The sequence below is a fragment of the Cetorhinus maximus genome, chromosome 3, assembly GCF_964194155.1.
Source record: "Cetorhinus maximus chromosome 3, sCetMax3.hap1.1, whole genome shotgun sequence".
Taxonomy (NCBI): Eukaryota; Metazoa; Chordata; class Chondrichthyes; order Lamniformes; family Cetorhinidae; genus Cetorhinus; species Cetorhinus maximus.
The window spans coordinates 188,462,891-188,476,204 of NC_135881.1; the positions used below are offsets into that span (position 1 = coordinate 188,462,891).

Sequence of the window (13,314 nt, forward strand, 5' to 3'; positions counted from 1 at the left end):
AATGATACCAGGACATCCCAAAGTGCTCTGCAGCCACTGCAGTGTTTTTGAAGTGCAGTCTCTGCTATTATGTGGGCAAATAAAGTGACCAATTTGCACACAGCAAGATCCCATGAACATCAATGAGATAAATATACATATAATCTGAATTGGTGATGATGGTTGGCCGGAGACACTGTGAGAACTCCCTGCTGTTCTTTGACAGACATCAGCCCTGACAATACAGCCTCCACTCAGGACTAAATTGTATACTCAAAAGCGGGAACCAGTGAGCTTCTAATTCACAGTCAAGAGTTAGCAACTGAGATAAACTAACGCCTAGGTTTCACTCACACAGTAGGCAGGATTTTAACTTACCTGACCCATCGGAAGGGGGAGTCGGTAGAGCAGGGTGAACCTGGAAATCGAGGTTCCCCCACACATTGTGGGGTTCTAACTTTGTGTAATGATACCAACTGGATCTACGCCCAGAGGCCAGCCTAACTGACAGGCTTGGCTTCCAGTCAAGCAGGGAACAGTCAGACAAGGCTGCAGGAGAAATTCTGTGCACCCAGGTTGGGGGAGGTAGGGGTGCTGGTCCCGGGGTTGGGGCAGCTTGACTTTGGTGACAGGGCATGATCCAGAGATGGTGGTGGGGCGGGGGGTAGGGCGGTTGCGGGCAGGGGTCAATCAGTGGGGTGGGCACGATCTCATGCCGGTTGTGGGTCGGGGGACTGTCAATCCTAAGATCCCAGGGTTGTGGGGGAGCTGTTCAAAGTCCTAGATGTGGGGGTGGTGGTGGGCAGTGGTGGATTGGAGGCCTTGGTGCTGGGAGTTTGGGAGTAAAGTTAGAGACCTAGAGGATGCGAGAAAGAGGCCACAGGGTGGTGAAGTTGGAATCCTGGGGGGAGGTCGGATGCCTTGTGGGGAAGGTCAAAGGGGAGATTGAAAGGGTCTGGGTGGGGTGTCTGAGATGTCTGCTAGGACATTCTATGGCTATGTTCTATTTTGAATGCGGCTGTTTTTAGCATTTCCGTTAGTTGTTGGAAGAAACATTTAATCTACTTTGGTCATCATCAGCGCAAATCCCCTGAGATTGTGGAAACTGTCTATGTGAGATTCTGGCAGGCTTAAAAGGCAGTAATGAGGTCTGTATGATCAGAAGTGCGTATCGAAAGGATATTATACACAAGAACCTTAATGAATCTACACAGAGGGCCAGCAGAATAATGTTAAAAAGGAAGGTAGCAAGACTGACAGTTAGAAAATAGTTGAACAGTCAAATTAATAGCTTTCACATTCAATAATAATTTATTTTATAAATCCTTTTTCTCATATCCTTGAACAAAAATCCCGTTACTGTGGATATTGCAGTGGCTATTCCTTCATACTGTGGATATTATCCTGACTGTCTTGCCTTTTACTGGAGATATAGACTGGATAGCCTATTACTAATTCAGAAGTCTGGAGCAAAGGGACTTGGGAGTCCTAGTCCAGGATTCTCTTAAGGTTAACTTGCAGGTTGAGTCGGTGGTTAGGAAGGCAAATGCAATGTTGGCATTTATTTCAAGAGGACTAGAATATAAAAGCAGTGATGTGCTGCTGAGACTTTATAAGGCTCTGGTCAGACCACATTTAGAATATTGTGAGCAATTTTGGGCCCCGTATCTCAGGAAGGGTGTGCTGGCCCTGGAGAGGGTCCAGAGGAGGTTCACGAGAATGATCCCAGGAATGAAAGGCTTAACATATGAGGAACGTTTGAGGACTCTGGGTCTATACTCGATGGAGTTTAGAAGGATGAGGGGGGATCTGATTGAAACTTACAGAATACTGAAAGGCCTGGATAGAGTGGACGTGGGGAAGACGTTTCCATTAGTAGGAGAGACTAGGACCCGAGGGCACAGCCTCAGAGTAAAGGGAAGACCTTTTAGAACAGAGATGAGGAGAAACTTCTTTAGCCAGAGAGTGGTGAACCTATGGAATTCATTGCCACAGAAGGCTATGGAGGCCAGGTCATTGAGTGTATTTAAGACCGAGATAGATAGGTTCTTGATTGGTAAGGGGATCAAAGGTTACGGGGAGAAGGCGGGAGAATGGGGTTGAAAAACTTATCAGCCATGATTGAATGGTGGAGCAGACTCGATGGGCCGAATGGCCTAATTTCTGCTCCTATGTCTTATGGTCTTATGGTCTACTGTGAGCAGTAATACCACAGTGAGTGTATCCTTATCTAAGTTCGTTCATGGTGAGAGTATCCCTTTATAAATATAACTTTTTGCATTTTTGCAGTTTCCTGGCAAGCTACCACTGAGCAAATAGACTGTGGAAGTGGCCTCAGACGGCAATTGTCCAGAAAATCTGACAGGTAAGTGGAATTCACCTTTAACCTAAATCAAAAATATGTTGAAGGTAAGCCGACCAAAACAGGCTCCAGGGTAAATGGCGTGCTCCTGTTCCAATATTTATCATTAGATGCAAAAGTTGTGGTCTCTGCCTGGAAATGAATCTACCTACAATGGTTGAGTGAATTTTGTCAGTTCTTCTCCCTTCCCTTTCATGACATTGGCGATTCCTGTTGGCTTTGAGCTGCACAGACAGCTCCTACCCTGCATGTAATTCTCCACTCACCCACTCTTCTTGTCTGGACATTCAATTGAAAGTGAATGGTTCTATCTTCGGTGACATTGCTACCATAGCAGTGGCCCGATCTTCACTGAGATAAAAGCAAAATACTGTGGATGAGCTAAATGGGAAACAGGTGAGGTGATTGTTGGAGTAGTGGAAGCATTGCCCATTGCAGGGGTTCAATTTATTTTAGGCAATGATTTAGCTGAGTTACAGATGTGGGTGATGCCTGTGATAGTTGAGCAGCCTGTATAGGCATTTTCAATAGGAGTGTTGCAGAAAGAGCATCCTGGATTGTTTCCAGATTGTGTGATAACAAGATCATAGGCTCACAGGTTGAAACCGGAAGTTAAGAGGCAAGAGAAGGTGTAGAAGTCCAATTAGTTGACACTGCTTTTGATAGGATTGTTCAGGAAAAAAGAATGGAGGATAATACTGCTGAAGTATTTAGTTCAAGGTAGTTGGTAGAGTTACAGAGAAAGGATATGCAAATAAGACAGTTATATCAAACAGCTTACTCAGAAACCGAGGCAGAATGTATTCCAGAATGTTATTACCTTAAGACGTCTCATTAAGAAAGTGGCGGCCATACCATGTTTCAGCAGATGAAAGCTGAAGGGAAGTGCACCAGATTGTTATACCATTTGGATATAGAAATGAGATTCTGAGAATAGCTCATGAAATTCCAATGGGGTCACATTTAGGAATTAGAAAGACACAGGCAATAATACTAAAACATTTTCATTGGCCTGGTTTGCTTAGGTGAAAGGTATCCCCAAGAGATTTGTCACTCTCTCCTTAGCTATCACCTATCCCCGACCTCCTATCTTGTTCCACCTGCTCCACCCCCTCTTAAACAGCATAAAATTCATCATGTTTTTACTTCTCTTTAGCTCTGAGGAAGAGTCATACGGACTCAAAACGTTAACTCTATTTCTCTCTCCACAGATGCTGCCAGACCTGCTGAGTTTTTCCAGCATTTTCTGCTTTTATGCCCGATCTTAATTAGCTGCTTGTTAAATGAGGTCCAAGGAAGAAATTAGGGGGTGCCTTGAGCTTCACCATTCAGATGCCAGGATCTTACACTGTGCTCCTCCACATGCCCAAGAATGGGTGTGTGTCCCCTCCCCATTTCAGAATTTCAGATTTCTGGGGCATTGGGACCAGTTCTGGGGAAGGTGGAATCTGTACAAGCCAGGTGGTCTACAGCTAAATAGGGCCAGGACAAATGTCCTTGCAGGGAGATTTGCAAGTGTTGTTGGGGAGGGTTTAAACTAGATTGGCAGTGGGATGGGAGCCTGAGAGCAGATTCAGATAGGACAAATTCAGGGCAGGGAGGGGGAGACAGAAAATTAGCAGGTGACCCTGAAACACAGAAGAAGCAAAGGTTTAAAGGTTAACAGTACAGGAATTTGGCAACATTAAAAGGTATTTATTTAAATGCAAGGAATATTGCAAACAAAGCCAATGTGCCGAGGGCAAAGATAGACATATGGCAGCATGAAATCATTGCTATAACAAAAACTTGGCTTAAAGAGGGGCAAAAATGGCAGCTCAACATCCCTGGATAGAGGGTTTTCAGGCATGATAGAGAGGGGGCTAAAAAGATGGGGGTGTAGCAATATTGGTTAAAGACTCAATTACAGCTGTGAGGAGGGATGATATACTAAATGATGCATCAAATGAGGCCATATGGGTTGAGCTCAGGAATAAAAAGAGGGCAGCCACATAGCTAGGAGTGTACTATAGACCCCAAATAGTTAGGGGGAGATAGAAGAGCAAATATGTAAGCAAATTTCTGAGTGCAAAAACAATAGGGCAATAATAGTTGGGAGCTTCAACTATTCTAATATCAACTGGGTTACGAATGGTGTATTGGCACAGAGGGCACAAAATTCTTGAACTGCATTCAAGAGAACTTTTTAGCCAGCACGTAACAAGCTCAATGAGGGGGAGTACAATTATAGATCTAGTGTTAGGAAATGAAGCTGAGCAAGTGGATGAAGTAACAGCGGATGATCGTTTTGGAGATAGTGACCATAATATAGTTAGATTTAATATAATTATGGAAAAGAATAAAGATAGAAAAGGAGTAGGAGTTCTAAATTGGGGAAAGACTAATATTACGAAGCTAAGACATGATCTGATGAAAGTGGACTGGTTACAGTTCATTGAAGGGAAATCAGTGACATACCAGTGAGAGGCATTTAAAAGCGAGATTCTACAGGCACAGTGTATACACGCCCCTACAAAGCAAAAGGGCCCCCTGGTTATCTAGGAGCATACAAGGTATGATAAAGCAGAAAATGAAAGCTTATGACAGTCAAAAAAGTCTTAATACTGTAGAAAGCCTAGACGAGTATAGAAAGTACAGGGGTGAAGTAAAAAACATAATTAGGAAAACAAAGAGAGGATATGTAAAATATTGGCAGGTAAAATCAAAGAAATGCCAAAGGTGTTTTATGAGCAAGAGAATAAATAAGGAAAGGGTAGAGCCGATCAGAGATGTACATAATAACTTGTGCCCTGATGCTGAAGATGTGGGCAAGGTTTTCAATGAGTACTTCGTTTCTGTCTTCACTAAGGAGGGGGATGATGCAGATATTCTGGTTAATGAGGAGGAGAATGAAATATTAGATGCAATAAGCATAGTGGGAGAGGATGTACTGGAAGGACTGACATCCTTGAAGGTAGATAAGTCACTAGGGCCGGATGGATTGTATCCCAGGCTGTTAAAGGAAGCTATGGAGGAAATAATGGAGGTTCTGAGGATCATTTTCCTATCCTCACTGGAGACCAGAGGATACCAGGGGAATGGAGGTCTGCGAACGTCTGTGAAGGGTGTGAAGGATAGGCCAAATAAGTATAAGCCAGTCAGTCTGACTTCGGTGATGGGCAAATTATTGGAATCAACTCTGAAAGACAGGATAAACTGTTACTTAGAAAGGAATGGATTAATCAGGGATAGTCAGTGTGGTTTTGCTGGGGAAGGTCATGTCTTACTAGTTTAATTGAATTTTTTTGAGGAAGTAACAAGGAGGATTGATGAGGGTAGTGCAATGGATATTGTCTGCATGGGTAGAGGGCATTTGACAGGGACCCACATGGCAGAAAAGTCAGAAAAGTAAAAGTCCATAGGATACAGGGGAAGGTGACGAGTTGGATCCAAAATTGGCTCCGCAACAGGAAACAAAGGGTAATGGTTGATGGATGTTTTTGTGAATAGAAAATGCTTTCCAGTGGCATTCTATAGGACTCAGTGTTGGGTCCCTTGCTGTTTGTTGTGTATGTAAATGATTTGGATTTAAATGTGGGTGGCATGTTTGGGAAATTTGCAGATGACACAAAAATTGGCTATGTAGTTGATAATGAAAAGGATAGCTGTTGTCTCCAGAACTATATCAATGGTCTGGTTGAGTGAGCAGAAATGTGGCAGATGGAATTCAATCGAGAGAAGGATGAGGGAAAGCATTTGGGGAGCGCAAACAAAGCAAGGGAATGCACAATAAATGGGAGGATATTGGGAGGGGTAGAGGAAGTTAGGGACCTTGGTGTGCATGTCCACAGGTCCCTGAAATTGACAGGACAGGTGGATAAGGTGGTATAGAATACAAAAGCTGGGATGTAATAATGGAACTGTGTAAAACGCTGGTTAGGCCACAACTAGAATTTTGTGTGCAGTTCTGGTCACCACAATACAGGAAGGACATAATTTCTCAGGAGAGAGTACAGGGGAGATTTACAAGAATGTTGCCATAGCTTGAAAATTGCAGCTATGAGGAAAGATTGGATAGGCTAGAGTTGTTTCCCTTGGAACTGAGGAGGTGAGGGGTGACCTGATTGAGGTGTACAAGATTATGAGGGGCTTAGATAGAGTAGACAGGGATGTCCTGTTTCTTCTAGCAGAGAGGTAAGTTTCCAGGGGACACAGATTTAAGGTTACTGGTAAAAAGAGTAGAGGGGACATGAGGAAAAACTTCTTCATCCAGAGGGTGGTTTGGAATTCACTGCGTAAATTGGTGGTTGAGGCCAAAATGCTCAACTCATTTAAAGAGTACCTGGATCTGCACCTAAAGTGCCATAACCTGCAAGACTTTGGACCAGATGCTGGAAGATGCAACTAAAATGGATAGCTAGTTTTAAAAAAAAATTTGCTTTTCAGCCAGCGCAGACATGATGGGCTGATTGGCCTCTTTCTGAACTGTAATTTTTCTATGGTTCTATGGTTCTTAAAGCAGCAAGAAAGGCACTTACATCTCCTTCCAGTTTTGCATATAAAGGTGGTACAATCATCAACTTCAGAACATAACAAGAGGGGAACTCTTTCAGTGGCATTCACTGCAAGAATAAAATGCTTGCAGAAGTTATCGTGCTGTGTTCTTATTCTGGGGTTGCTTCTCCTGTTTTATTGCTTAGGCCCATGGACCTAATTACCTGCAGGTAATTAAAGAATACAGCCTGAGTAGACTGCTGGAGGAATTCCTTAGCATCAGTGCAATGCAGGAGTAACATTTGTATGCAAAATTATTCATGTGCAGCACTTCTGGCTGTTATATGTAGCAGGGAGGAAAAGTTAAGTACAGTGGGGGGTTATGGTATTGCAGTGGTTATGTTACTGGACTGGTAATCCAGTAGAACACAAGTTCAAATCTCTCCAAGGCAGTTTCAATTTGGTTTTACAATCTGGAAACAGAAAGCTGGTAAACTGCAACTAGGTTGAATGGTTGAAAGCTGTAGAAAGTTCTGATCTTTGAGAGTGTTTTTGTCTCTCTCACTCTCTCTGGGGTACATCTTGACTTTGTGTGACACTGTACAAGAGACAAGAGCGAGTTAGCAGCTTGTTTCTCTCCCAGTTTTTATTTCCATTGATTTCAATGTTAAGCAGACTGTTGATTCACCATCTCCCCCTTTACACCATTTCACTAAATCAAGATCTACTTGACTCTGTGAGTGAACGTGGGGGCGGTGGGGACTGGCAGTGGTTCTGGGAATGAATAATCATCCAAACACTACAATACATCAGATGTCCATTTCACCAGTTATCCTTCATCTGCCAGCTGGCACCAGCCTTGTCCGGTCCATGTTTTGCTTAACACATTGAGCTGAATTAAAAAACAAAAAGAGATCCTTATTCGTGAGAGAGCCTGGATGGAAAGCGTGGGTTACAGATGGCTGGTAGAATAAAATGTCTGTTGCTAAAAATGCTTTGATGAGAGGATGAGAGTGTCCACTTTGGGAAGCAGCATTCCCTCTACCCTTGTTTCTCTCCTCTCCCCATGATACTGGCTCATTCTGGGAGAATGTCAGAAGGTGACCAGCATCCGTGAAGCATTTGTCCACCAGCTGGATACCTTCAGAAGAAGAAAGAAGATTATTGGAGCACAGGGATATTTGAGATGGAACATAACAAATATTTGGAGCAATGCACATAGAAAAGAACATGCATTTTTATAGTGTCTTCCATGATCACAGCAGCAAGTTCCAAAGCACTTCATAGCCTATCACCTGTAGCAAACGTGGCAGCCAATTTGTACACAGCGAGATCCCACAAAATACAATGTGTTAGTGGCCAGGTCATCTGCTTTTAGTGATGTTGGTTGAGGGATAAATATTAGTCTGGACACCAAAGAGAACTCCCCTATTCTCCTTTGGAATAGTGTCATGGGATCTTGTACATCCATCTGAGAGGGCAGATGAGGCCTCAGATTAACACGGCAGTGCAACATTTCCTCAGTGCTACACAGTAACGTGTAAAACAATCTAATGGTGGCAAAAGTGGCAAAGGAATATAGACCACTGGGACAAATAACAACAACTTGCATTTATGTAGTGCTTTTAATACAGTAAAACATTCCAAAGTGCATCATAGCCATGCTCTTAGATACATCTTGACACTGAGCCACATAAGGGGGTCTTAGGACAGTTAACCAAAAGAATTAGGTTTTAAGGAGAGAGAGAGGCACAGCAATTTGAAAAGGGAATTCAAGAGGTTAGTTCCTAGACAGCAGGAGCCACAGCTGCCAATGGCGGGGCGGGGGGGGGGGGAAGAAAATAATGAGGCAAAGGTAGTTTTAAAAATAAAAGAAAATGCATACCAATTTTGACATAAAATTCAACCTTTTCCAGAGGAGCATGCCCCCCAAGCTGGCATTTGCCATCATTTCTGTACTATTACCTATCGTTGGGAAATCTAAAATTCAGAATCCAAATTAAAGAAAGAACTTGGATTTTTACAGCATATTACAAGTCTTCAGGATGTCCCAAAGAGGTGGCAGCTATTGAAGTACTTTTTTGTAGCGTAATAACTGTTGAAATTTAGCAAATGTGGCAACCAATTTGAGCGCAGCAAGGTCTTCCAGTTGGTGAAGGCAGGATCACCTGATCCATGCAGTCCAGGTGGGTCCAAACTTGAAGCTGTTATCGAGTTAACTGATTTCAGAGCGAGAATGGGAAACACAGCAAAGCAAAATAAATAGAGTAGAGGAAAAGGGGACGAGGTCACAATGGGTTCAGAGATGCGATCTGATCCACCAGTGGGCATTTTCATTGAGCTGAAAGTATGCTTTGTTTTAGTTTCCACTCAGATTTCCTCCAGAGTGCTTTCTTTTGTAGTAGAAATTTGAACCTGAATCCAAATGGAGCAGAAATGTTGGAGCTGAGTCAAGATATAATTTGCATTGCAGATTCTGATATTGGTTTCAGTGCATGGAGACTGGATGTGAATTTGATGAACTCTGGATCTGAGTGACTGCAGCCAGCTGAATACAATAACAATGAGTTTTCCCATCTTTATCTCTTTGGTTTCCTTATTCTATAGCCTGAAACAACAAATTCTGACCTTTATTCATTGTTTAACATGAAAGTTGGGAAGACAGAGCCAATATTTGTTACAGTTCAAGTGAATGGTAAACCAGTAAAAACAGAAATAGACACGGGAGATTCCACTACTGTAATTGGAGAACACACTTTCAGGTATTTAAATAAAGGTGAACATCAATTAAATTTGGAAAAAAACATCTGCTAAGTTGAAAACGTATACAGGCAAAGAAATCCAAATAAAAGGTATCAGCAGAGTAACTGTCCAGTATAAAAACCAATTGGCACAGCTACCTGTGATGGTGGTAGTAGGTGAAGGGCCAAGCTTCTTGGGCTAGATTGGTTAAAGGAGATTAAATTAAACTGGTCCGAAATCTTCCAGTTGAGAGTAAGTCTGCTACCAAAGCTGCTTAAAAAATTCGCCACCGTCTTCAAGGATGAACTGGGAAAAATCCAAGGCCTGCAGGCCAAGATTTATGTGGATCCAGAAGCAACCCCGTGCTTCATGAAAGCAAGACTGGTGCCATATGCCCTGAGAGAGAAGGTTGTTGCTGAGCTGAACCAGCTAGATAGAGAGGGCGGGTGTCATAAAAGTGGTTCAGTTCTCAGAATGGGCAGCACCCATAGTCCCTGTCCTTAAACTAGATCAAAGCATCTGAATTTGTGGGGACTATAAACTAATGGTCAACAGAGCAGCCAAACTGGACAGGTACCCCATTCCAAAAGCTAAAGGCCTATATGCCAAGTTAGCAGGAGGGACAACGTATACAAAGCTTTACATGAGTCACGCACATCAGCAGTTAGAGCTGGATGATGCCTCCCAGAAATTTGTCACAATTAATACCCACAAAGGGTTGTACCAATAGACACGCCTGCCTTTCGGTGTTTCCTCAGCCTGTGCCACCTTTCAGAGAACAATGGAAAACTTACTGCAGCGACTCCTCCAGGTTGTAGTCTACTTAGACAATGTGCTGATAATCGGATTCACTGAAAAGGAACATTTGGCTAACCTAGAGGAAGCCCTAAAACACTTTTTACGAGCAGGAGTGTGACTGAAAAAGGAAAAATGCACTTTTCAAACAAAGGAAGTAATCTATTTGGGCCACCGGGTAGATTCTCAGGGGTTACACCTGGTTGAAGAGAAGGTTAAAGCAGTAAGAGAGGCACCTGCACCCAAGAACACCTCTGAACTTAAATCATTTTTAGGAATGATAAATTGTTGTGGGTGATTTTTACCTAATTTGTCTATAGTTCTGGCCTCTCTGCTTTCACTGCTAAGAAAGAACCAACATTGGTCTTGGGAGGCACCCCAAAAAGAAGCTTTCATGAAAGTGAAACAGCTGTTACACTCATCCAATCTGTTAGTGCATAATGACCAGACGAAAGACTTGGTGATAACGTGTAATGCGTCTCCCTATGGAGTGAGAGCGGTACTTTCTCATAGAATGGACGACGCCACTGAGCATCCAATAGGCCATGTATCCAGGACACTTACTACAGCTGAAGAAGGATATTCTCAGATTGAAAAGGAAGGTCTGTCGATCATTTTTGGTGTAAAATAATTTCACAAGTATGTGCACGGTTGGCATTTCATGATTGTATCAGACCACAAACCACTACTGGGTTTGTTTAGTGAGGAAAAGGCTCAGCAAGAATACAATGGTGGGCCCTAATTTTGGTGGCTTGTGAATACACCTTTGTGCATAGGCCTGGCAGTTACATCGCGACTGCCGATTCCCTGAGTCACCTGTCCTTACAAGAGAATGAAGAACACGTCCCAGTTCCACAGGAACTCGTTTTACTGTGAAATTTTGTAGATTCCTCGCCAGTATGTGCCAGACAGATCCGAGACTGGACGAGTGGAAACCCAGTCCTATCTTGAGTGCGAGACCAAGTGTTACATAGTTGGTCCGAGGAGCCAGTCTCCGATGAAATGAAACCATTCTTCAACCGAAGACACGAGATGAGCAGTCAAGAAGGCATTCTCCTGTGGGGTGCATGGGTAATAGTTCCTCCAAAGGGAAGGGAGCCACTTTTAGTCGAACTACACAGTGCCCATCCAGGGATCTCCCGATTAGAGACCATAGTGCGCAGCTACCTATGGTGGCCGGGGATGGATGGCGATATTGAAAATGTGGTAAGGCACTATGTACAATGCCAGCAGCTGCAACAGTTGCCGGTGGCAGCTCCATTGCACCCATGGGAGTGGCCCGGTAGATCCTGGGTGTGGTTACACATCGACTACATCAGACCCTTCCTTGGAACCACGTTCCTGCTGATTATAGATGCCCATTCCAAGCGGTTAGATGTTTATGAGGTGAAGTCACCAACATCAGGCGCTACAATAGAGAAAGTATGCCAGAGCTTCACCATCCATGGACTACCAGAAGTAGTCGTAACCGTTAATGGCACTGCATTCACAAGTGCTGAGTTCCAACGATTTATCAGCCTCAATGGTATCACCCATGTAAAGACTGCACCGTACCATCTGTCACCAAACAGACTGGTGGAAAGGGCAGTTCAAACTTTTAAGGCGAGCATGAAGAAGTTAACAGATGATTTGTTGGAGACCAAGCCTGCACGCTTTCTTTTTCACTACAGAATGACCCCCCCCACACGAAGACAGGAGCAGCACCTGCAGAATTGTTAATGAGACGCCATCTTAGGACAAGACTGAGCCTAATATTTCCAAATTTGGAGGGGCAGGTGGAGAAGAGTCAAAGAAACCAAAAAGCTGCGCATGACTTGTATAGTCGTGAGAGACAATTTACTCTTGGAGAAGCAGTGTATGTGAAGAATTTCGGTGGAGGACCGAAGTGGTTACTGGGTAAAGTAAGTTCAGTGACCAGACCATTATCATACCACGTGGAAGTGGAAGGCTGGATCATGCAAGCATGTGGACCATTTAAGAAAAAGAGAGATATAACAACAAGATATGGTTCCACCTGTAACCATTACTGAACCAGTGTTCCCCGTTGAAGATGCTCAACCAAGGACTGACATGTCTGATGTCTCTATCAGAGTGGAAGACACTGAAGTGCGAGTGCCCACTGAGGTACCTGATGTTCATGCAGTTCCAGAGAATGTGCTCCTGGAAAAATAATCTGAAATCATGGAGCTGCGATGTTCCACATGAATCAAGAAACCAACCGAAAGACTGAACTTGTAAATTCACGACCTGTGTAAATATTATAATGTCATGAGATAAGTATACTTGTAAATACAATATGTACAGCAAGGTTAAAGGGGGAGGAATGAAGTAATTATGGTTTTGTTAAATGTTGGACTGTACCTTTAAGGCTAGTCCTGTGATGTAAGATCACATGATCTGTGTAAACCAGTCTGTTAGCAGCGCGGGCTACCTCCACAGTCAGTGTCGAGATAGAGGTGGAGTTGAAAGCACACGTGTAGTTGCTGCTGGCTATATTGTAAATAAACCTAATGTTTCCACTTAGTAAGTTATCTGTTGACCAACTCTATTACAAATAGGTGACAAAGCCACAATACAACAGACACCTGCCCTAATATCTCTTTATGGGCTTGTTTTGTTTGTAATGTTGCTGTGAAGTACCTCGGGATATTTTACTACTTTAAAGGCACTGTGTGAATACAAATTGTTTTTGCTGACTTAGCTGAAATTCAAAAGGAAGTGATATCTTCATAATAAACAATAGTAATTAAAGAGCCACAACTCTGATTACCATTAACCAGATGTTGGTGTTTTATTTAATGAAGGTTTGTGAACAGTAACCGGTCCTAAGGTTAGTTAAGAATTTGGCTGTTGTTTAGAACTCCCCGAATTAGGAAGCTTTCCTTTCATGATATCGATGGTGCCTTAAGTTGCTTTCTTTGCTTGGATCAAATATACGTTCACGTTACAGGTTATACCAAGGA

The 13,314-nt window shown here is 43.1% G+C and overlaps 1 protein-coding gene across 3 annotated transcripts in view; it reads left to right on the top strand.

The window, feature by feature from the left end:
• Positions 1-13,314, top strand: part of plekhg4b (pleckstrin homology domain containing, family G (with RhoGef domain) member 4B) — a 332,728-nt gene that overhangs the window by 89,678 nt on the left and 229,736 nt on the right. For all 3 annotated transcript variants that reach the window (XM_078539457.1, XM_078539462.1, XM_078539463.1), the window contains exon 2: positions 2,269-2,344. The gene's annotated coding sequence lies outside the window, so the exon portion shown is untranslated. The remainder of the gene's footprint in view (positions 1-2,268; positions 2,345-13,314) is intronic.